Raw genomic sequence first — 26,243 nt, 5'->3', positions numbered from 1 at the left:
AACCTACTGGGTTTTGGACCAGTATTATAGATCAGTCAAAACTAAAGATTTGACAGAGTCTCTCAATATGAGCAGTCAAAAGTTCTTTGCAAGTAATACTAGAACCGTGTCAGGCCTCCCAAGTATATACATAAATTCAATAGTATCTCCATTAAAAAAAATCCATTAAGATTCTTTTTATAAACTGTGATAAACAGATACATGATTTTCACACAAGGGAAAAATATGACAGACTAGTTTTTTACATGAAAAGTTAATGGAGGTCTTGTTCTTGCCAGGGTGCAGAGTCAAGCTGTAGTAATTCGAGTGGGTTAGGAATGCTATCAGCACAGATGAAGAGATCAAAGAAAGAGAGCCCAGAAACAGATGCAAATAGGAAATGTTTACTACCTAAAAAAGATGACCTGCAAGTCTGTTGGGAAACAATTCAATGAATACTGAGGCAATAACTGAATATCCCATAGTAGGGGGAGAGCAAGATCCCTCCCTGACTATGAGAATATGTTCCAGATGAAATAAAAGATATTAAAATGTTAGAAAATGAGGATTTTCAGACTTACAATAGAAAAATGTCTTAAAGACTCAAGTGCCAGATAAAAGGAAATAATAAATTCGACTTTATAAAGGAGAAAGAAATCTCTCTGAAAAAATAAAAGGGACACAGAAAAAACTTAAATTAGTATGTTGTATAACCAACAAGGAACTAATTCGGAATTTGTACAGATCAATAAGAAAAAAAAAATAGAAGCTGCAGACTAGAAAAATGCCTAAAGTATATGAATGAAAAGTTCACTGAAGAAAGCATACAAATGATCAATAAGTGGACAAACTGTTCTCAATTAAATGCACATTATATTAGCAGCGAGTCTTGCTTGTTTTGGCAAGACAGTCACAACATTTAAAACCTGGATACTATCCAGTGTTTTTAAGGGATGGAACCAAGCCATCAATCACACTGATTTGTGGACTTCAAAGTCAGCATAGCACTTTTGGAGCATGACTTGACAGTATCTCACATGGTTAAAGGTGCATGCCCTTGACTCAGAAATTCTAAGTCTAGATAGCTTTCTTAAAGTTCAAGAATATGCAGAGACTTCATGGCAACATTATGTCTACCACTGAAATACTGCAAACATAGAGATCTATAAACAGGAGAAAGGTCCAAAAACAGGACAGTTCACACTGCAGAACACATTGCAGATGTTGAGAATAAGGGCCATCTATGCGTACTGCTATGGAAACATCTCCAAAATAAATTACAAAACTTAAAAAGTTACAGAATATAGACTTTTATTCCCCCATGTCACTGATGGGCCATGGGGAAGTGGAGATGCTACTTTACATATCTATACACAATAGATCTTTTTTATTGATATTTTATTGATATAAAAAAAGATCTATTGTGTATAAAACTAAAGACAGTGGTTGAGTAGGGTTAATCATTAAAAAGGCCTTTAAAAAATTATTCATCTGCATTGTTAAAAAGATCATACATTGATAGATTTCTTATATAATTTGAAAAATATAAAATTACAGAAGTAAAATTTAACTCAGGTCTGCCTGACTGAGGGATGAAAATGTCTTCACAGACTTCATTTTAAAAGATGTTTTGGTAAATTTGTTTATGATTCAATGGAATTCTAGCTATTATATTTGGACATTGTTATTTGATACCACAATTAAATCAGCCTGTCCTCTAATGTAAACGTGATCTCCGTCATTTACCCAGTTCTTCTAAATATTGGGCCCTAAATATGTGGATTAGTGGGAAGCTAATGTTTCTTACCGCTGCCATAACAAATTACCACCAACTTCATGGCTTAAAACAACACAAATTTATAATCTTACAGTTGTGGAGTTCAGAAGTACAATATGGGTTAGCAGTGCTGTGTCCCTGCTGCAGGCTCTAGTAAGAATCTGATTCCTCAACTTTTCTAGCTTTCTAGAAACCACCTGCATCCCTTGGCTTGTGGCCAGCCCTATCCTGTCTTCAAAGCCAGCAACATAGCATCCCCCTGCCTGTTTCTTACAAAGACCCAGTGATTACATTTCAGGCCCACCCAGACAACCCAGGAGAAACCCCCCATCTGAAGATCCTCAACTTAATAACACCTGCAAAGTCCCTTTTACCATGTAAGGTAACACATTCACAGCTTCCAGGAACTAGGATGGGGACATCTTGCAATGGGTGGGGGAGAGTGTTCATTCTACCACAATGTGTATCTGGCCTTCTATTTTCTTCTGTTTACCCATCAATGTATTATCATTTCTGTGTTATTTTAATTAGCATAGTTTTATGTGTTGGATTTTAAGTCTGTCAGGACCAGTGCCCTTTTGTTACCCAGAAATATGGCAGCATCCGTCCACCTTCATCCCATCCACCTGACTGCCTGTGCACTGCTCCAGCTCTCCCATAGATTTGAGAGCAAGTCAAGCCGTTGCTCCCTGCGCTGCCAACACATGCAAGCTGTCCAACTTCAAACTGAACTCACTATCCCCAGGGACTCCTATTCTTCAGCTTAAAAGTTTTCAAAAAATTCATGCCTAGAAGACCTGCGCTGATGACTCCTCTTGGTCAGTCAGTCCTTGAGTAGTTTGTTGAATGAATCCTAAATATTGGGTCACTTGTTGAGCAGTTTGTTGAATGAATACTAAATCTTGGGTCAGACCTTGAGCAGTTTGTTGAATGAATACTAAATCTTGGGTCACTAAAGAAAGCTTCTGGGCTATTTAGGTCCCCTCTGTTGCCTCTCTGACTGTCACTTCATCACCAGAATGGGGAACTGCACCCATTGGAACAAATGCAAAATGTCTTTAGCCCTGTAAATTGGTATTTTAGGAAGGAAATCAGAAGTAAGCAGTTCACCTGTGATATCACCTCTAGAAATGACCGAGCCATTTTCCTTTTCATTCTTCACCTTCTGTTCTCAGGGAACACAGACTCCTGAGAAGCCACACCTTAAAATTGAGGGCAGAAGCATGTGAGACCAGGTACTCCAACCCCTACCCCCAACCACACACACAGAGGAAACCAGGAATCCATAACAGCATACCTACCTTGGCCTTCAGGTTCTCTTTCCTCCTGGGCCCTCAGGAGAGCCCACGGGTATGCTGCAGCAGCTGGGATTTTGGATACTGGGGTCTCTCCCTATGTGTCAAAGTGTGAGACTCTACCTTCCAGATTTGCCTTGAACAAAACTTTCCCTGCCACCCAGTGAAACAGAGCTTGAACTCACCTTCTCAGAAAGATCAACTCCGATACAGCTAGCAGGCCCAGCGTGCATCTGAGCCTACCTATATAGAACCTAGATCATCACACCCAGAACCTTCTCATTTCCTAATCAAGCCCAGCTCACTACCTGCAGGATTCAGCTCTTTTGGTCCTGATTATAGTGGGAACAGGAAGGATTGGGGAATGCAGGATTGTCACATCAAGGCTTAGGCTGAAAATTCCCCAGTGCTCTTTATTCATGCCTCCTATGTACCCCAGGCATGATGTCATATAACACACACCCAGATAGGCTTGTGCCACTCTTTCCACTTCAATCTCTGAGACAAGGGGCCTCACCTGGTGCCTCCCACCCCCATGAGGCAGCTGCATGGAGGAGGAGAGGCAGTTTGGTGCTTTCCGCAGTGGGACGGTGTAAAGTAGCATCTCCACTTTGCCATGGCCCATCAGTGACATGGGGGAATCCAGTGTGTGCTGCTTGTCCCAGAAAGGGGTTGGGAATGATAGGAGGGTATGGAAAGCGGAACAATTGCCCCCCCAAAGATGTCCACATCCTAACCCCCAGAACCTGTGAATATGTGACCTTACTTGGCAAACGTGTGATTAATAATTGTGAACAAAAAACCCAAACTCTGTAAAATATTTGAAGGAGTTTATTCTAAGCCAATATGAGTGACCATGGCTCCAGAAAGAGTCTCAGGGGGTCCTGAGAAAGGGTGCCCAAGGAGGTCAGATTACAGTTTGGTTTTATATAGTTTAGGGAGACAAGTTACAGGCGAAGACATAGATCAATACATGTAAGGAATATATTGATTTGGACTGGAAAGGTGAGACATCTCAAAGAGTCAGGGAGCTTACAGGTCATAGGTGGATTCAAAAATTATCTGATTGGCAATTGTTTGAAAGAGTTAAACTAATTTGAAGTCAGTAGAAAGAAATGCTTTAGTTAAGGTAAGTGGATTGGGGGCGTTGTGGAAGCCAAGGTTCTTATTATGTAGATGAAGCCTCCAGGTAGCAGGCTTCGGCGGGAATAGATGGTAAATGTCTCTTTTCATACCCTAAAGGTGTCAGACTCTTAGTTAATCTCTCCTAGATCCCAGAAAGACTGGGCTGCATTAATGGAGGTTCTCTACAGATGTAGAATTTTCCCCCACACAAGACAGATTTGCAGGGCCATTTCAAAGTGTCAGAGAAATGTATTTTGGGGTAAAATACTTTGATTTCCTTCAGGGTCTGATATCTGTCATGTGATGCTACACCAGAGTCAGGATGGAATTTGATCTCTTATTGCCACAGAGTCTGTTTTGTCAGTCTTGTGATCTCTATTTTAGTGTTAATGCTGGTCAGTTGTGCTGAACTCCAAAAGGGAGAGGGTATAAGGAGGTGTGTCCAACCTCCCTTCCCATCATGATTGTGAATTTCATTTTTCAGGTTTCTCTTGGCTCTGTTCAGTCTGTTGGGGGGCCTGGGATTTTTGTTTTGGCTTACAGAATCTGGAGTTGGGACAATTATCCTGGATTATCCGGGTGGGTCTGATATAATCAAAAGGGTCCTTAAAAGAGGGAGGCAAGAAAATCAGATAATAAAAGACAGGTAGGAGCCTCCAGAAGCAAGAAAAGGCAAGGAGACAGATTCCCCCCTAGAGCCTTCAGAAAGAGCACAGTCTCTCCAGCACCTTGATTTTAGCCCCATGAGACCTGCTTTGGACTTCTAACCTCCAGACCTCTAAGAAAAGTTTTTATTTTGAGCCACTAAGTTTGCAGGCATTTGTTCCAGCAGCAATAGATAACTGATACAGAGGGCCAGAGACTGAGGGTGGCCAGGAATGGGGTGAGGTGAGCACAGGGTGAGGACTTCTGGACCAGGGGCCTTGTAGGAGGACAGTGGGCCCAGATGCTCACTAGAATCCAAAGGCCAGGGGGACCAAATGACCCCAGCAGGGGATGCAGCAGGACTGAAGCCTAAACCAAAGACCCAACGGGGTGAAATGACCCTACAGAAGCCAGCAGGGCCCAGCCACCAGCACCCAGACCTGACACATATTCCGTTGCGCCTTCATTTTTTGTTAAGTGTTCCCCTGCACAAAGACTACGTAAACCAAAAATAAAATTCTAAGCCCTCCAACCACCGGAATGGACCCCTCCTCTCGGCAAAGTAAATTCCGAAGTTAACCTGAAAAACTAGTTCAGGCCATGATGGAAAGTGGGGTCGGACATGCCTCATTATACCTGCCACCCTTTTGAAATTACTGAGAGAACAGACTCTCTAAGTTTGATAAGAAGCATTTATAATGTATTCTCTCTGAAGCCAGCTACCTGGAGACTTTGCCTGCATGATAAAAACTTGGTCTCCACAACCCCTTATCTTAGCCCAGACGTTCCTTCCCATTGATTCTAAGTCTTTAGATAATAACTTAATCCTTTCAACCAATTGCCAATCAGAAAGTATTTGAATCTGCTTATGACCTGGAAGCCCCTGCCTTCCAGTTGTCCCACCTTTCCAGACTGAACCAGTGTACATCTTTTTTGTACTGATTAATGTCTTTTGTGTCCCTAAAATGTATAAAACCAAGTTGTAGCCTGACCATCTTAGGCACATGTGTTTGGGATCTCCTGAAGGCTGTGTTGTGGGCCATTGGTCACTCATATTTGGCTCAGAATAAATCTCTTCAAATATTTTACAGAGTTTGACTCTTTTCATTGACAACTATAATTCTGAGGTGAAATCAGAGGAAAGGGAAAGGGAGTGCTTGAGAGGAGAGAATGTACCAGAGAGCACATGTGAATGTTGAAATCAGATAATTTCTCAATCAAATGACTATTTCAGAATAGTCTGTTTTAAACATGAAGTTGTGAAATGACCTTGGAGTGGTATGATTATGTTTTCTACCATTGTTTGTAGCCCACTTATACAGAAAGATATTTACATTTTTGCACACACTGTGGCTATTTTAGCAAGCTGCAGGAAAATACTGAGTGCTAAGCATGTCCATATTCATGATCTCATTAACTGACACAGGCAACCTAGAGGGAATTATTCTATTGCAACCTTCTTATTTTGGAGTTGAGAAAAGGGAGGATTAGAAAAATAAGCAGTTTTGCCCACAGTAACACAGCTGGTGAGGGATAGCACTGAGCTCCATCCTCAAATCCATCTGACTCTAAAAGACCAGGCTCTAGGCCAGCCGTGGTGGCTCATACCTATAATCCTAGCACTTTACAGGGCTGAGGCAGGAGGATTTCCTGAGGCCAGAAGTCTGAGACCATCCTGGGCAACATAGCAAGACCTTGTCTCTACAAACAATTTTAAAATTCCAGGTATGGTGGCATGTGCCTATAGTCCAAGCTACTTGGGAGGCTGAGGTGAGAAGACCACTTGAGCCCCAGCATTCGAGGCAGCAGTGAGCTATGATCACATCACTGCACTCCAGCCTGGGCAATAGAGCGAGATCCTGTCGCGTGAAAAAAAAAAAAAAACGGCTGTTAGGCTCTTTGATGACATAAACCTAGCCAAAGTGTGGATTCCTAAAATGCCTTCTCCACCTGCCGCATTTACCTATCCAGCCTCATCAACCACCAATTCCCTGTACTCTCCTATTTTTCACATTTTATTCTGTGCAGTTATCTTTATATTATTTTATTCTCCCTCCTAGACTCTGTTTATGGAAGCAGAAACTATACCTTTGATCTCTTTGTATTCAAAGCCTTTAGCTCTAGTGTCCAGCACTTAATATGCCAGAAAACAGGCATTATTTTGAGAGTCTCCTATCACCCATCCACTGTACCAGCATGAATTATTTCATTTCAGTATCTTGAAATCCCATCAGTGTATGGGATTATTTTATTATCTCATTTCAATGAGTAGAAAATGCAAACATTATTTTTCTAAGATCACATGGTGAGACCGTTTGAGTCCTGATAGGATATATCCCAAAGTTGTCTGAACCCAGGACTGGACATCTTAACATTGCCATAAAATTCTCCATCATTATAACTATAGAAAGGCAGAAACCATGATAAATGCTTAATATAAACAAGCTTTATCAGCTTGGATAGTCACCTAACCTTTATGTGACTCATCTTTAAAATGAAGGCATTGGGTTCTTTCACACTTTTTTGTCAGCAACATAATACAAGTATATCTGAGGTTCTGCAGGTATAACCTGAGACTGCACATATAAAAAAGAAAGACATTAAGTCTAACTTCTATTTTGTATAATTGACATTTGTATTGAGGTAATTGTAGATTGACATGCAGTTGCAAGAAAAAATAGAGACTTCATGTACCCTTCACCCAGTTTTTCCTAATGGTAACATCTTGCAAAATTATAGTACAATATCAAAACCAGGATATTGAGGTTGATAAAATTCTCCAATCTTATTCATATTTCCTTAGCTTTACTTCATTTGTATGTGTGTATTAATTCTATACAGTTTTATCACGTGTAGGTTCTAGTATTCACCACCATTGTCATGTTACAGAACACTGTCATCACCTCCAGGATCTCTGGTGTTACCCACATTTACTTCTTCAATAACCACACCCACTGCCCCCCCACCCTCTCTCCTGTCCCAGGTAACTACTAATCTCTTCTCCATTTCTAAAATATTATCGTTTCAAGAATGTTATATAAATATTATCATGCAGTATATAACTTCTGGGATTGGTTTTTATCATCAACATAATTCCCTGGAGATTCATCCAAGTCACTATATGTATTGATAATTTGCTTCTTGTTATTGCTGAGAAGTATTCCGTGGTATGGATGTATGCCATTTGTTTAATGATTTACCCTTGAAAGACATCTGAGCTGCTTCCTGTTTGGGGCTATTACAAATGAAGCTACTATGAAAATTAGTGTATAGGTTCTTGTGCTAACATATGTTTTTATTTTCTGGGATAAATGCCCAATAGTAAAATTGCCAGGTTGTAGAGTAATTGCACATAAGAAACTGCCAAACTATTTTCCAGAGTGGTTGTACCATTTTACATTCCCACCAGCAATGTATGAGTGATCCAGTCTCACCACATCCTTGCCAGCATTTAGTGGTGTTACTGTTTTTTATTTTAGCCATTTTGATAGGCGTGTAGTGATATCACACTGTGGTTTTAATTTGCATTTCCTTACTGGCTAATGATGTTGAACACTTTTCATGTGCTTATTTTCCATCTGTATATCCTTGTCATTGAAATGTCCTTTCATGTCTTTTTCCCACTTTCTAATTGGATTTTTTTTTCTTTTTTTGCTGTTGAGTTTCGAGAGGTCTTTGTATATATTAGATACCAACCCTTTGTCAAATGTGTAGTTTGCAAATATGTTCTCCCACTTTGTAGTTTGTCATTTCATTCTCTTCACTTGTCTTTCACAGAGCAAAAGTTTTTAATTTTGATGAGGTCTAATTTATAAATATCTTCTTTTATGGATCATGTTTTTGTTTCCAGTCTAAATATTTTTATTTTTTCCTAAAAGTTTTATAGTTTTACATTTATGTCCATGATTCATTTTGAGTTCGTTTTTGTATAAAATTTGAGGTTTAAGTCAAGGTTTGGTTTTTTATGTCTATGGATGTCCAATTGCTCCAGCACCATTTGTTGAAAAGGTTAGTTTTTATTTTTAAAATGAATGATTTTGTGATTTACTCCATATTTATATTTTTCATAGAATAGTAATGGCTTCTATTATGTGACATTAAGTACAATTTATCCTCCAAGGAGATATGCCAAGTAAATCCTGTGGTTTCCTTTACTTGTTGGAATAGACCCACAGTTTCCTTAGGGCATGTAAATCACAGGGTGAGAATAAGTACTGGATGATACTGGAAGCTCCTGTCAACTTTGATAATCTATCTGTGCCTCTGTTTCTGTTCCTTTCTGTCCCTTCACCCCCTCTTCTCTTCTCTGTGTCTCTCTCACTAAACCACCATTTAATGATGGGGGTTACCATAGCTCCTAATTTAACCAAGGTAATAGAAGCTTATGCCAATTGGTGAAATTATTTGCACCCTGATTTGCCCCCAAAGGTGCCCTGGTTAGAGCAATACATTATGCAGTCATTGTATCTATTGAAGACTTTGTCTGTTTAGCATTTTACTCTTTATACTTCACATACTTTACACTTAGTCTTAACAATAATTCTTTGTTCTAGATTTGCTTTAGCGCCAACATGCAAAGGGAGAATTTGAGCAAAAAGACTTCAAGGCATCTTGCAGAGGTGGTAGGCCTCTATATAAGACTTTAAACTCCTACAGATATGGATTTGGATCAGCATGATCTAATTATTCCGGCTATTGACTCCTCATCAATCTACATGGTGGCCATACATTCTGGATATAGGTGAGTATATACATATATATAATTGTTTACTGATGTTACAATATATTCAAATTCTTCTCCCTAGTTAGCAATGTGTGGTTCAGTGTGCTTTGACTCTGATTTCCATTTTTTTTTTTTTTTTGAGATAGGGTCTCACTCTGTTGCCCCGGCTGGAGTGCAGTGGCATGGTCTTGGCTCACTGCAGCCTCCACCTCCCACCTCCCGGGTTCAAGTGATTCTCCTGCCTCAGCCTCCCGAGTAGCTGGGATTACAGACACATGCCACCACACTCAGCTAATTTTTGTATTTTTAGTAGAGACGGGATTTCGCCATGTCGGCCAGGCTGGTCTCGAATTCCTGACCTCGTGATCCACCCACCTCAGCCTCCCAAAGTGCTGGGATTACAGGCGTGAGCCACAGTGCCTGGCCTTGACTCTGATTTTCACAAGACTCACCAGTGCATTTAGCATCCCTCAGAAGAAGTAATTGATGAGCTTAAGATCTGGAGAATGCACAGCCAATTCCACGTGGCCATATCACCCATTCCATCTTTGAAAATTAATCATCAAACCAGTCCCTCTGCATTCTGGCATAATGGGGTCACATACAATCCCAATATACAATCACATACAATCTCACTTGGGGTGACTTTCTCCTACCCTGTCAAGTGCAGGTATTAATTGATTATAAAACATGCTCACATAAAGTAAATATTTACTCATGTTTCCCAACTTTATAGCCACTCTATACATTTGTAACTGGTTTGTCTTCCTCACTAGAATGTACACTCCATGAGGGAGCAGGATTTGTCTATCTTGTTCATTGACGAATGAATCCTTAGCAGCTAGGAGCCTGTATTTAGATAATATGTTCTCCATTTTTAAATGCATGATTAAAATCTGGGAAAGTGAGGAAAGGCGGGGATGAAGAATAAATTATCTTGAATGGGATTGTTATCAAACTGAAGGAAATAAAAGGATAGTTTGAACTGAATCATAAGAAAGAACTGTCTATCAAGGTATAGTTAGAGCAGTTCTTAGGGAGAAGTTTATCATCTTACATGCATACAACTGAAAAGAATACAAGAAAAAATTAATAATGAGCACTTATCTCAAGATGTTGGAACAGCAAAACAAAGTATAAACAAAGAAATACCAAATAGCAATCTGAAATAGAAACCATACAATGCAAGGAAGCAACAAAGTCAAAATTCAGTTATTAAAAAGACTAATAAAATTAACACTAGTGAAACTTACTTAGAACAGAAAAGGTACAAATAATGAATATTGGAATGCGAGGGTAGCCTAATAAACAGAAGAAATGAATCTTTTCAAATAAAAATAAGATTTACAAATGATGCATACATTTAAAATATCATAAAAGAGAGGGATGAACAATTTATGCCAATAAAAGTGGACCAAATAGATAAACTTTTAGAAAATAAAAGTTACTAAAATTGACTAACTGATCCAGAAAGAAATAGAAAATATGAATAGGTCTACAACTACCAAAAGAATTAAGTCAGTTGCTTAGACTGAGGTGTCAACCCCGACTTCTCTGTTTCTAATATATCCACATCTAGCAATCAACAAATCCTGTCAGATTACCTGCCAAATATATTAAGAATTTGACCTCTTCCCATGATTTCACTGACACAACTCTGGTCCAAGCTACCATCATCTCTCATCTGGATTACTACTTCTACCCTTGCCCCCATGCAGTCAGGGCAATCCCTTTAAAACAGAGTTCAGACAGAGTCACTCACTGCTCTAAGCATTCTGGTGGCCCCCACGTGACCCAGATTAAAAGCCTAAATCTAAACTCTTCCTTATGAGATCCTACCTACTTGACCTATTCTCCTGTTAACCCTTTAGCCCTCTTCTTTTTCAGCTTCAGTAGCTTTCTTACCAATCCTTGAACACAAGGAGCTATTTAGGCTGTTCTAGAGTTTTCACACTTTGTGATTTCTCTGCCTGGGAGACCCTTCCTCCTGGAATCCACATGGCTATTTTTCTCGCTTTCTGAAAATATCGACTTAAAAGCCATCTTCTCAGGCCTTCCTTGGCCACTCAGTCTAAAATGTTAACCTCCTGCCATTTCATATTTCTTCTCCCTACTGTATATGTTTTTCTCTACTACACATCACCATTTAACTTACTATGTATTTTATTTGTTGATATGGTTTATTATCTGTTTCCTCATTAGAATGGGGAACTTCATAAGGGGAGAGCTTTTTGCATATGTTCACTGCTGTCTCCTCAGGGTCTAGAACAGCAAGGAGGTCACCATAGCTGGACTATATTCAGCAAGGGGTGGAGTAGCAGGGGAGAAGGTCAAAAGAGTTAACAGGAAACAGATAATTTAGGGCCTCATAAGTCAAAGTGAGGACTTTGGCTATTATGCCAGAAAGACATGAGTGAACACTTGGAGGGCTTAGGAAAACTGAAGACCTAAATAAATGTAGTGATTACTGTTTCCGTGAATTGGAAAACTAAATATTGTAAAGATGTCAAGATTTGACAACTTAATTGATAAATTCAATGAAATCCCTGTCAAAATCATAGCAAGGTTTTTTGTGGAAATTGATGTTAACATTACAATGTACCTAGAAATGCAAATGGCCAAGAATAGCCCGGCCAATCTTGAAGACAAAGTTAAGAGACTTATACTACCAGATATTAAGACTTATTTTAAAATTACAGTAATTAAGTATGGTGTTGGCATAAGAACAGATAATTAAAGGAAAGAAACAAAATATAGAACCCAGAAATAAACCTATATAGCTTATGAAAAAAGCCATACTGCAGAGCAGTGGGGAAGGAATGGTCTTTTCAATAGATGGTATTGAGTCATGTGGGAAATTATATGAGAAAGAAAGAAATCTACCTTTCACCATATACTTAAATAAATCCCATGTGAATTTATGTCTAATTGTGAAAAGTAAAACAAAGCATTAAGTGATATAATAGGACAATATTTTCATGAATTTGAAGTAGGAAAAGGTGTCTTAAATAGGACAAAACCACACTAACCAAAAAGGAAAAGATCGATAAATTTGACTACATTAAAATTAAGAACTCCTGTTCCTCAAAAGACACCATTAAAAGAGTGAATGAAAGAGGCAAGCCAAAGAATGGAAGAAGGTATTGGCAATATATATACCTGACACAGTATTCTTATACTGTATATACACAAAACCTTTTTGAATTGATAGCAGACAACCCAATTTTTAAAATGGGCAAAATACTTGAACAGGCACGTCACACACACCCAATATCAAAATGGACAATAGATACAGAAAAGGTGCTCAACCTCATCAGTAATTGTGAGAAATCTAATCCCAAAATGACATAGTACCACACAACCACCTAAAATTAAAACGATTGGCTAAAACTAAAATGATTGACAATACCAAGTTTTGGCAAGAATGTGGAACAACTGGAATCACACACATTGTTGGTGAAGAGTGTATTTTTACAATTTCCAAAAAGAAAACATTTTAGCATTATCTACTAAAATTGAAGATATCTGTACCCTATAACTTAGCAATTACAGTCTTAGGTAATATCTTATGGAAATTCATGCTTTTGTTCACCAGAATTTGTGTACAAGAATGTTCATAGCAGCACTATAACGTCTATAAACTGGAAAAATTCAAACATCCATTAGAAGTAGAATGGATAATTATATGGCAGTATACTCATATACTGAAATGTTGTACAGTAATAAAAATAACATGCTAAACATGATAGCATGAACAAATGTCACAAACATAGACACGAGGGAACATATAAAGTGTTTTTCCATTTATCTGGACTTCAAGTAACAGGCAAAGCTAAAATAGAGTGTTTACAGATGCGTAAAATAGAGTGTTTATGAATGCATGCTTGGGTGGTTAAAGTGTAAAGAAGAGGTAGAATATAATTAGCATAAAAAGATAGTGTTTATCCTTGGACCTGTCTCAACCCACTCTGTCCTTCGCGTTCCTCTCTGATAAAATGGCTACAGTGATTCCCACCTGCAGTATACCTTGAGATTGTGTTCTAGACTCCATTGGCCATAAGGCATCCCTCCTGCCTCTCCCACAGAAAGCCTCACATCTCAGGGTAGTTTCCTTCAGCTGAAATCACTAATGCAATTTGGTCACCTCAATGGAGCACACAAAGGAAGGAGACAACCAAGACCTGGAATCAGTGCTTACTTCACTTGAAGGGCCATTTGGGTGGAAGGCGAGGTAGGAGGAGGAAAGATGGAGCCAATAAGGGGGTGGTGGGAGATCTCTTAGTGGGAGGGAATTGGCAGCCAGCCAGGGGACCTAGGCTTCAGCCTCAGCTCATAAAAATTATTGTAGGGCCTTGAAAAACTCACTGTCCCTCTTTGGCCCTAGTTTCTTTCTCTGTAAAATGAGAGAAGTTGAAATTAACTGTCTTTTATGGAGCACTTATTTTTTATTAGATGGGTATTGTCCTAGGAGCTCTGGGAGCTCTACTATTTTAAATACAAAAGCCTGAGTGGGGTGAATCTCGTCCCTATTTTAAGGGTAGCAATTGTGAGGATGAGATATGAGAAGTCACCAGCCAAGGGAAAAGACAGCTTAGAATTCTCCAACCCATTCATAATATGGTTAAGCAAGTGTGTACTGTAGTGTGATGGGTCCCCCATTAGTTTGCTTAAGGGTGTATGTCTGCTGCCTGAACCCTGAAGGTGAGCCAGTGAGCCAAGGTCATGGTGCCCAGCCAAGGAGCAGGTGTCCCTGTGAACCCAAGCATCCTGGAGAGTATCTAAGAATCTACAAGAAAACAGTCTCATTGCACACACGGTCGTCGAAGAGCCAGAAAATTTGCTTAAAAGTAGCTTAGGGGCCAGGCGCAGTGGCACACGTCTGTAATCCCAGCACTTTGGGAGGCTGAGGTGGGCGGATCACGAGGTCAGGAGATCGAGACCATCCTGGCTAACACGGTGAAACCCCGTCTCTACTAAAAAATACAAAAAAATAGCCCGGTGTGGTGGTGGGCACCTGTAGTCTCAGCTACTTGGGAGGCTGAGGCAGGAGAATGGCGTGAACCCGGGAGGCAGAGCTTGCAGTGAGCCGAGATCACGCCACTGCACTCCAGCCTGGGCGACAGAGCAAGACTCCGTCTCAAAAAAAAAAAAAAAAAGTATCATAGGGCTGGGAGGCGGGGTGGATCTCTAAAGCTGTCCTGCTACTGTCTGGGAGTGCCTCATATGTAAGTCCTAATAAACTCATCTACTTCCCAAACTGGACTTGCCTGACTCATTTTTTGGTCTCTCTTGGCTCCCTCCCAGTTTGGGGGATAGTTTTCAATTATGATTCTGGGTTTTTCTCATTACAGGTATAGTGTTGTCTACTGATACCATTATTTTCACATGGTCAGTTTTTAATTATATATCAAATAAAATGAGTACATGTTTTTGTTGATAAAAAAAGTAAAATATTAGCAAGAAGTCCCATTTAAGTTGATCATCTCTAGAGAAATCAGTACTGTCATCAGGTCAGCGTGTATTGTTCTTGACTTTCTTTCCAAGTATTTACATCTATACATTTCAAATGAAACTATAGAAAATACCTAGTACAGTGCCACCTATAGTACAGAAATTTCAATTATACAAATTTGAAATGAGACCAAAGAATGATCATATTAATAATTATGTCTCATATTGAGGTAGGAGGTGAGATTCGACTCCAGAGGCAGGCTCAGACTGCAGACCATGTTAAAGACTAGCTAAAACAGGGAAGAAGCAAAAGCCCCTCACCATAAGACATGACCACCCATGAGTGCCATGTCAGTTTACCGTTGCCATGGCAACACTGGAAGTTACAGCCTCTTTCCATGGCAACAGCCTGACAACCTGGAGATTACCACCCTTTTTCTAAATATCTCTGCATAATCTGCCTGTTAATTTGCATATAATTAAAAGTGGGTATAGGCCCAGGGCTGTGGCTCACGCCCGTAATCGCAACACTTTGGGAGGCTGAGGCAGGTGAATCACCTGAGGTCAGGAGTTCAAGACCAGCCTGGTCAACATGGTGAAACCCTGTCTCTACAAAAATACAAAAAAAAAAAAAAATTAGCCAGGCATGATGGCGGGTGCCTGTAATCTCAGCTACTCAGGAGGCTGAGGTGGGAGACTCACTTGAACCTGGGGGTTGAGGTTGCAGTGAGCCGAGGTTGCACCATTGCACTCCAGCCTGGGCGACAGAGTGAGACTCCGTCTCAAAAAAAAAAAAAATGTGGGTGTAAACACGACTTCGGAAGTGCCCCTGAGCTGCTACTCTGGACACACCACCTATCGGGGAGCCCCACTCTACAAGCAGTATATCTGCTGCTGTTGTGCACCGCTGCCTCAGTAAAAGTTGCTGTCCAACACCACCAGGTCACCAAAAACCGTCCCGGGCTAAGCCCTAATCTGGGGGCTTGCCTGCCCTACATCAATATTAGGTACAAGTTTCAATATCATACAGATCTCCCAAAGTTTCCAAAATTTGTAAGGAGTCATATCACTTATAAGCAGTAAAGAACACTAATTGTGAACTTTGGTTATGTCAGTAACACTTGGCCATATCACTTTAGCATAAAAACTAAAATAGACCCATTTAACAATCAAATCCATGACTGCTAGTGTCCTGTGATGAACATATCATTACTAATGCTTTAGAATATTCTAAATGATTATGTAACGTGGATAGCTAACATTTGCTTTTATTAAAATGTTAAGTATTTTAATTACTACACCAGTCTCATCCAAATATTCATTAAATAGTAGAGCTTTTAGAGGGTTTTAAAAAAATTCATGAAGATCAATTACTTTGAACTGGAAATTAGATGTTATAAGATACTACAAAAACGCTTAAACAAACACCACAATGCACTGTGCAGTTAATTTAGTGGAGAACGCTCAATACAACATCAGAGCTAAAGCTGAGAAAATTAAAAAGGCAGCATTAGCGTACATATATTCCACAAAGGATGTAAATCTATGCCCCGGAGAATGCCTCCTCCCAATTCCATGTCTACTCCTAGGGGGATATTAGTGTTGAATGATGCAGGTTTTGAATTTTCCTAGGCCTTTTGTAAACAAAATCCTGGCATAGACTGCACTATTGTTATGTGTGAGGGTGAAGCAGATTTTTAATTTTTCTTTTGGTTCAATTTTTTTCCTGTATTTGGTATTTACATATATTTTAAACCCTTAGGAAATATGCGTTATTTTTCCCAAAAAAAAGCCTTATTTTTGTGTGTAAAGTACATTTTATTTAAAAATATAGTAAACTCCAGCCATATCACTTAGAATATCCCTACATTATATATATATTTTTTATATTCCTGCCAGCAGGAAGACACCTGCATTATAATTTTTAATGGGTACCTAGCATCTCACCTTATAGATTCCTACAAGTTATTTTATCCTTTTTTCACATTTAGATTTTTTGCAGTGTATTGCTGTTAACATGAACTGTGAGAAATATACCTACACACATATTTTGGACAACTATTTCCTTAGGTCACTTTAATAGAAATAGAATTACTCTATTAAAGTGCATGCTCATTTTAAATCTTGGTGTGGAGTGGTCTCCAACTTGGTGTGGAGTGGCCTCCAACAAACATAATTTGTTTTAGAAATTGTATTCAAAAAAATTATGAGAATTAACATTTTCCCAAACTGATACCCATCCTAGATATCATTTTTCTTTATAATCTGCCAACTTTATATAAAGGCCAAAAAGTGTATTTAAACATTTGCGTTTTTGGCCAGGTGTGGTGGCTCATGCCTGTAATCCCACCACTTTGGGAGGCTGAGGTGGACAGATCACCTGAAGTCAGGAGTTCAAGACCAGCTTGACTAAAATGGCAAAACCCCGTTTCTACTAAAAATACAAAAATTAGCCAGGTGTGATGGTGCGCACCTGTAATCTCAGCTACTCGGGAGGCTGAGGTAGGAGAATTGCATGAACCCAGGAGGCAGAGGTTGTAATGAGCTTAGATGGAGCCACTGCACTCAAGCCTGGGCGACAAAGCGAGACTCTGTCTCAAAAAATAAATAAATAAATAAACATTTGCATTTTTAATTTGTAGTTTATGGGCTGTTTTCACATATTTATTCTTCATTTGCATTTCCCTTTTATTACTTACCCTTCATATTCATAGATCATTTTTATGGTAGTGTAATCTTCTTATAAATGTGTAAGAGATAATTAAATGAAGTCAACAAACTGTTTCTTTCATATACTTAACAAATGTATTTTCTAAGTGTGTTTTTACTTGTTTTTATCTAAAAGCCAGATTTTAAATTTGTCTAGAGTAAAATTTGGCAGTCATTTCTTTTGTGGCCACTGCCTTTGATGGCTTGGTATTCTCACCTAGAGATTAGATAAGAAAATTTTTTTACATTTTCTCTAGATTCCTGCTGGTTTACTGTTAAAAATGTTAAGCCAAAAGTCTACATGAAATTTATGTGTTATAGGGTGTATGTGCTAGACAGATAATCTTCCTCTCTCCCACCAACACCTCTCTAGTTTCCTAACATGATATCCCCCTCTTCCCCAGAAATTCCATCTTTTTCATATTCTATTTTTTTTTTTTTTGAGACGGAGTTTTCCTCTTGTTGCCCAGGCTGGAGTGCAATGGCATGATCTCAGCTTACCACAACCTCCACCTCCCAGGTTCAAGCAATTCTCCTGCCTCAGCCTTCCTGAGTAGCTGGGATTACAGGCATGCAGCACCATGCCCGGCTAATTTTGTATTTTTAGTAGAGATGGGGTTTCTCCATGTTGGTCAGGCTGGTCCCAAACTCCCGACCTCAGATGATCTGCCTGCCTCGGCCTCCCAAAGTGCTGGGATTACAGGAGTGAGCCACCGTGCCCGGCTTCTTTTTTTTGACGGAGTCTCGCTCTGTCGCTCAGGCTGGAGTGCAGTGGCACGATCTTGGCTCACTGCAAGCTCCACCTCCTAGGTACATGCCGTTTTCCTGCCTCAGGATCCTGAGTAGCTGGGACTACAGGCACCCGCCACCATGCCCAGCTAATTTCTTTTGTATTTTAGTAGAGACGGGATTTCACCGTGTTAGCCAGGATGGTCTCAATCTCCCGACCTCATGATCTGCCCGCCTTAGCCTCCCAAAGTGCTGGGATAGGCTGGAGTGCAGTGGCACGATCATAGCTCACTACAGCCTTGACCACTCAGACTCACGTGATGCTCCTACCTCAGCTTCCCAAGTAGCTGGGACTATAGGTGTGTACCACCATGCCCAGCTAATTTTTTCTAGTGTTTTTTGTTTGTTTTGTTTTTTTAGAGATGGGGTTATACTATGTTGCCCAGGATGGTCTCAAACTCCTGGTCTCAAGTGATCCTGCTGCCTTGGCTTCCCAAAGCACTGGGATTACAGGCCTGAGCCACCATGCTGGCTGGAGCTTACTGTTTTAAAGTTATTATTATCATATCATTGTCGGCAGAAAAGAAACAATTGATATAAAAGTATATTGGCCTACATATCATCTTAACCATGGGATCAAAATTAATTTTACCAAAAATGGGTGTGTGGGATAAACAGTAACAGTGGAGGCTGCAGCTCCCAGAACAACAGCCACAATATCAGGAGCAGGACCTGCAGCAGCAGCTATCCCACCCCCATCCCACAGTCACCACCCCCATCCGTGGGGGTGGGAAGAAGGAGTGGCAGTAGCTGCAGCAACGGCTGAACTAAACAGGTCACCTGCTGGTATTTTGTGCATGGGATTTGTAAGGAAGGAGATAACTGTCGCTACTTGCATTCCCTCTCTGACAGTCCACATGGCGTAGTGGGCAAGTATTTTTCAGCGATGGTACTGTGTTTATGGAGGCCGCTGCAGATGTGAACACAGCAAGCCACTGAAACGGGAAGAAGCAACTGCTACAGATCTAACTACAAAATCATCCCTTGCTGCTTCCTCAAGTCTCTCATTCATAGTTGTACCGCTTGTGGAAATGAATACAGGCGAAGCTGAGTCAGATTCGAACTTTGCAACTGTAGGAGTGGATTCAGAGGACTGGGTAGATGCTGTTGAGTTTGTTCCTGGGCAACTCTACTGCAGGTGTACTGCCCCTTTCTGCAGTGACCAAGGGAGAATCAGAGAAAGAGCAAATAGCTGTGATAACAAAGAAGCCGCTTTGCCCCTAGGCTGCAGTGGGAGAGATGGAAATGGGTAGAACTGTGTGTATCTCCATAGAGAGTCATGTGATCATGTAAGCTGCAGGTCCTACCTCCAATGGATGCTGCCCAGAGACCACAGCATATAAAAATCTTGTCCTGAGGCCCATGAGAAGGAAACGGAGCTCTCACTTGCTGTGCAGTGCAGCAAGGATACGGTGTGTGGGATCTGCGTGGAGGTGGTCTGTGAGAAAGCCAGCCCCAGTGAGCATGGCTTTGGGATCCTCTCCAGCTGCAGCCATGCCTACTATCTCAAGTGTGTTCACAAGTGGAAGGGCACTAAGCTATTTGAGAGCAAGATCATAGTGTCCTACCCAGAATGCCGGCTCACATCTAACTTTGTCATTCCCAGTGAGTACCAGGTGGGAGAAAGAAGAGAAGCAGAAACTCATCCAGAAAGTCAAGGAGGCAATGAGCAGCCACGCATGCAGGGATTTTGATGAAGGACAGGGGAGCTGCCCATCTTGGGCGATGTGTTTTTACAAGGAGGTATTCCCTGATGGCCATAGAAAGGATACACAGAGACAGGCAAACAGATACTGGGCCCAGTGAAGGAACCACTTCTGGGAGTTCACTGAGGAAAGAGAAGAAAATCACCCCTTTGACAACAATGAAGAAGAGGTTGTCACCTTTGAGCTGGGTGAGATGTTGCTTATGCTTTTGGCAGATGGGGACCATGAACTGACAGACTTTGAAAATGAGTGGGAATTGTTCCATGATGATCTGGAAGATTTTTATGACTTGGCTCAATAGCCACCTTGCGTGGCATGTGAACTGGCCTGCTGACCTCAGACAGCAGCGGTCCCCTGTGGTGGTGTGACAGTGCCCGTGTTTCTCTCCTAGGCAGGCCTATCAACTCCAGGTGCTGTCTTAATAATTTTTACCCAGGGCCTGTCTTCTCAATCTGTGCCCTTTCCCCAAGGAGTGTGTTATTTTCTCTGTGGAAAAAAGTTTCAAAAATAAATCCTGAAGTTAGTGTCTTATAACATGAATTTAACAGACAGTTCGTGTAGGTGTGTTGTGTCATCTGTTTTCAACCAGATTGTGTTTATGGACTTCGCACGCTCATTTTGAGGACCCTGGGTTCAAAAGTAAAAGCTGTGGCCCTGCTTTGGGGTCCAAGGATAGGAGTGATGGGTGAAGGGATGTGCACTTGTAAAGAGCCTTATGCTCCAACACAAGATGTGGATCCTTGAGGTTTCTGCTGAAATCTGCACGTATGTGTTTTTATATCTGTTCCCTACCCTGTAATTCCCACCCTGTCCACTTGCTCTGTGGTTTTGGTCTCTTGCTTAATCGTACACAAGTAATACTACTGGGTAACCAGAACCAGGTGTGAATGTGTTGAGATTTCTACTGTGTGTTTTGTTTGTTGTTTGTTTGTTTTAGATGGAGTCTCGCTCTGCTACCCAGGCTCCCAGACTGGAGTACAGTCACGCCATCTTGGCTCACTGCAACCTCCCCCTCCTAGGTTCAAGCGATTCTCCTGCCTCAGCCTGCCGAGTAGCTGGGACTACAGGCATGCACTGCCACACCTGGCTAATTTTTGTATTTTTGGTAGAGACGGGGTTTCGCCATGTTGGCCAGGCTGGTCTTGAACTCCTGACCTCAGCTAATCCTCCCACCTCGACCTCCCAAAGTGTTGGGATTACAGGCGTGAGCCACCGCACCTGGCCCTACCATGTTTTGTATGATAGGAAAATTGAGAAAGAATGCAAATAAAAGATAGAGGGGCATAAAATCAATGCAGAGTTGCAAGTTGACTCCCAAGAGCGTGGTGTGTGTGAGTGCGAGTATGTGATAAGCTTCTCATCCCTGCATAGATGCAGTATTCTTAGCCTTAGTAGAGAAACTTGGTTTAGTGGTTTAAGCCTTGTGTGGCAGATAGATTTTAAAGGACAAAGCAGTATATTGGTAGTTGTTAATATAGCAGTGCTAGCTCTGTCTGTCTATATAATGAAAGAAATGGGGTTAGCCATGGAGTTAAAACTATCTGGTTATCCTACAATTAATACAAACTGGGGCTTGGATACAGAATTGTATTTACTGTTTACAATCTAGGCTTTCTAGTCCAAGCGCTTTTTGAAAAACCTTTGTCCCTATTCAAGGTGTTTCATTGTTGAGTTTTTTGTGTTTGTTTTTGTGGGTATTTGCCTAATTCCACCTCTGAGCTTTCAGGTAGACAGATGTGATTCAAAACTACATTCTAAGGTGTTTACTGTAGTGGAGTAATTGGTCTACAGTAATAAGTCACACTTTTCTACTAAAGGGGAGGAGATGGTAATCCCTGAGACAAGCTAAGTTATTAAAAGAATTTCTATTGGAAATTTTGCCTTTGTGCTTTGTTGCTGTTTCCTGAAAATAACCTGGACCTGCTCCTGGACTTGGTTCCTTGGATCCTGCTCATTCTTTAAGAAAAAAACAAGTAATTGTTGCTGTTTGGTTTTGAAGGGAAGGTGAGGGTTAAAGAAAGACACACAGAGAGAGGGGGGCTCAACAGAAACATAGGCATATTGCAAAAACCTGCAGAGATGGGGGATCAGCTTAAAGCCAGAGTCTACCACCACTTACAGGCTGGGGTACTTATAGGTATGGGCAGGAGGGGTCTGGGCCACTGGCTTGCTGCCCAGCAGGATATTGATAAGATGTACCTGTGGTCAAGCAGTTTGGCCCTTTCTCCAGTGGGATGTGATAAGACGTTCCTTGGACCTTTGTTCGGTAGGATATGATAGGGATGTCTCTTCAGTTGGGCCCTTGCCCGGCAGGGTATGATAAGAATATTTCTCATGACCCGAACCCCCATGGAGTGTTTCACTTTGACCAAGGTCTGCGAAATAGCAGGGGGCTTACAAAATGGTGCAGTTTGGACTAACAGTTGCCAAAGTCTCTATATTTTGCAGCCTCCCTTTTGTAAGAAGCACATTTCCCAGGTAAAACAAAAAAACATTTTTACAGATGATGCTTTTCAGTATCTATTATGGAGTATGTCCACAATGCACCAATTTAATATTGGAAAATGCCTATTCTTCATGGGTATAGATAATTTCATAGCAGGTATTCAGAAGAGTATTTTGTAATTCTTCTAACAGTGTTTTATTAAATTATTTTCCTATTACCATTTTAGTTTTGCACTTCTTAGTTTCAATTTATTTATGTTATTCATTAAATAAGCTTTTAATTATTTACCATTACTTCATATGGTGTCATGCTTTTTTTTTTTTTTTTTTTTTTTTTTTTTTGAGATGGAGTCTTGCTCTGTCACCTAGGCTAGAGTGCAGTGGCGTGATCTTGGCTCACTGCAAGCTCTGCCTCCTGGGTTCACGCCATTCTGTTGCCTCAGCCTCCCCAGTAGTGGGGACTACAGGCACCCGCCACCACGCCCAGCTAATTTTTTGTATTTTTAGTAGAGATGGGGTTTCTCTGTGTTAGCCAGGATGGTCTCGATCTCCTGACCTCGTGATCTGCCCCCCCTCGACCTCCCAAAGTGCTGGGATTACAGGCGTGAGCCACCGCGCCCGGCCTGGTGTCATGCTTTAGCAGTTATTCACATGAAGTAAAATTATGCTGTAAATATGCATTTGTATAATATCCATTTCTTAGTCAGAAGACATGCCTCTGTCTACTGCCAATTGGTGTGTGTTTTGGTTTGCTGGTGGAAAAATACTCTTTCAGAGCTCTTCTAAGATTACGTAGTGTTACGTGGCTTGTTCCTAGGGTGTTTGAAAGTAGGCTTCCCTTTAAATAATTTGAAAAGTAATCATTCTTTATTTAAAAATTATATTCACTTTGTATTCCTATACATGTATAAACTTTGAGAACTTTTTATCTCTTCAGTATGTATTAATTTTAGTGTAAAAGTCATCATCCAACTTGAGTCAATACAAAGTCTATGGTACTTTATATCTTTCGGCTACCTGTGCTAGATTTGTGATCAAGGAATTGTTACCAAAAGGGTAGATTAATAAAGGAAAGTTGTGCCAAATTTTTTTTTTAACCAAAAATGGGATAAACTGACATTATCCCACTGACCTAGCATGATATACCAAGAAGAACACAACATTCCTTATATAGGATTCCTGCCAAGAAATGTATAACCTGAATCAAATTATGAGGAAACACTCAGACAAACCCAAATAAAGGAACATTCTTCAAAACAACTGATGCGTCCTCTTCAAAATTAACAATGTCTTGAAAGACAGAGAAAGGCCAAGGAACTAGATTAAAGTGGTCTAAAGGATACGACAACTCTATGTAAAAATGATCCTCAGTTGAACCCCAGATCAGAAAAAAAATTATAAAGGATATTATTAGAACAATGAGTAAAATTTGAATGTGGTCTAGATTTTAGATAATAATATTATGTCTGTTTAAGTTCTTGGATTTGATAATCGTGGTTATGTTTAAACAATTTTGATAATTGTGCTTATGTTTAAAAATTTTTGATAATTGTGGTTATGTTTTTAAAAAGCCCTTGTTCTAGGAGATATATGCTAAAGTTTTAGGGGTGACAGTTCATATTTGTAACTTACCCTCAAATGGTGATGAGGATGAGGAGAGAAACAGAAGGCGGGGAGGCAGATATTTGCTGTTGATGAATCTGAGTAAATGGTTTACAGATGATCCCAATAAATCATCCCTGCAACTTTTCTGTAAGTTTAAAATATTTCAAAATAAAAAGTGTAAAAGGGTAAGAAAATTATGAACAACATGTTCAATGAAAAGACCCAAATCACTCATTGAGATTTTGGGGTCCCATTTCAATATCATCTAACATTGACCATGGTCACCTCTGGAAGGGGAGATTCTGAGTGTGCTTCTTAGGTGAAATTTTCCTTTGATTTATGTGTATTTGCCATTATGTGAGGTTTTTACTTTTGAAATCCAGTTTCAGGTGGAGGTAATATTTGCATTCTGGGGAAAAAGCTTTCTGGTCGTGGTTATTAATCTTTTACTTATTGCTTTGCTTTATTTTCTATAAATATTCCACTATGTTGCTTGGCTTTCATTAATTTTGTTTTCAGATGTGCAGTTGACAAACACCTTTCCTTCTCACGGTAGCTTTGCATCTAAAGTGACACTGATTGTAAGTGGAGTGCATGCAAATCCCCTACCTGGTGGGTTGTGAGGAACTAGGGCTCCAAATAAAAGTAGAGATGACTTTGGACCACAAATCCACCAACTTCCAAGTAAGCTAGAAACTCTTAAGACGTTCCCTAAGGAAGGGGGCGCGGAGACTTGTGGGAAACGGAGTCTGGAATTTGATGGATCGCCCCGGGCTCGCCCCGGGAACCAGTCTTTGGCAGCCCCGTCCGCGCATGTGCAGTTCTTCCTCCATGTTCCTTACTCCTGTCTCTGATCAGCGTGGAGCCTCCGCGTCTACGCGTAACTCAGCGACCAGGTGCTGCACTAACGATGTGCTCCGCAGGTGAGAGCCTAGCTTGGAGGGTTGCTTTACGGGGCTTGGGGTAGGTTTGTGTTCACAGCCTGTGGAAGCAAAAACTTGCACAAATCCCACGCGGGTTAAGACCCTCTGGCACTTGTTCCCGAGTCTGCCCTGCATCTGTCTGTCTAGAAAGCAAGTGACGGAGGAGGAGGTCCGCTGCGGATCTGCAGGTGCCACGAAGAAGATAAGGGCGGAGGGAACAGGTTTCCTGATCAGAATAAAGGGCTCTGGGAAAAGGCATTCACATGTTAAAGAGCTGTTTCCAGAAGCTCCTCTAATTCGCAGGTGCCCTGGGCAACCATTCATCAGCTGGTCAAACCCACGACTCCAGCGGGGATGAGAACAATTCTTACAACGTTTGCTTTATGCTATACTATCATTCCTACCTTAGCAAGCCTATTGCAGAGCCTGAGTTTGAAAGTAAGACGAGTTCACATCCTAGCTCTGTCACTGGATCTCCATGAACACAGTGATGAACCTAAACTGTAAGACTCAATTTCCCCATCTGTAAAATGAAGTTATTTCTAAAACCTGCTTCAGGGTCGTTCTGAGTGTTGAATAAGAGAGCACCTCTAAAGCACTCCGCACAGGTCCTGGCATTTTCTAAGCACTCTGGAAATGTGGCCTGCCTTTCCCACTGTTCTTTTCACTCGGTGTATCATTTGATTCTCAAAGACCCCCTGTAAAGTCGGTGTTACCCACCCTATTTTAACTGAGAAGAAAACCAAGACTCTGGAGGTGAAGTCACATGGCTAGCAAGTGAAGGATCTGGGATGCAAGCCTCAGTTTTATTTCCAAATCATGCTTCACAGCACTTAGCAGAGTGGCATGTCTCTATGGACCAACCGAGTGTGTAAGGACTGAGCCTTCCCTTAAGGATCTTGGAGATTTCTTGGTATCTCTGCAGAACCCTGGGGATACTGTGTAACTGAGGCCTCTGGGAACCTCAAGGTCCATTTGTCTGTGCCCTCCGCACAGGTTCCCAAGGGAGATTTGCAGGCAGTGGTTCTCAAACTCGCATGCATCAGCATCACCTGAAGGGCCTGTTAAACC

General features: G+C 40.8%; 1 pseudogene; it reads left to right on the top strand.

Annotated features, from left to right (window-relative positions):
* Positions 1–14,190: 14,190 nt before the first annotated feature.
* LOC129021583 (E3 ubiquitin-protein ligase makorin-1-like) lies at positions 14,191–20,616 on the top strand (annotated as a pseudogene).
* The last annotated feature ends 5,627 nt before the right edge of the window (positions 20,617–26,243 follow it).

Source organism: Pongo pygmaeus, chromosome 21 (genome assembly GCF_028885625.2).
Source record: "Pongo pygmaeus isolate AG05252 chromosome 21, NHGRI_mPonPyg2-v2.0_pri, whole genome shotgun sequence".
NCBI classification, from domain to species: domain Eukaryota; kingdom Metazoa; phylum Chordata; class Mammalia; order Primates; family Hominidae; genus Pongo; species Pongo pygmaeus.
This window is presented reverse-complemented; position numbering and strand designations above follow the sequence as displayed.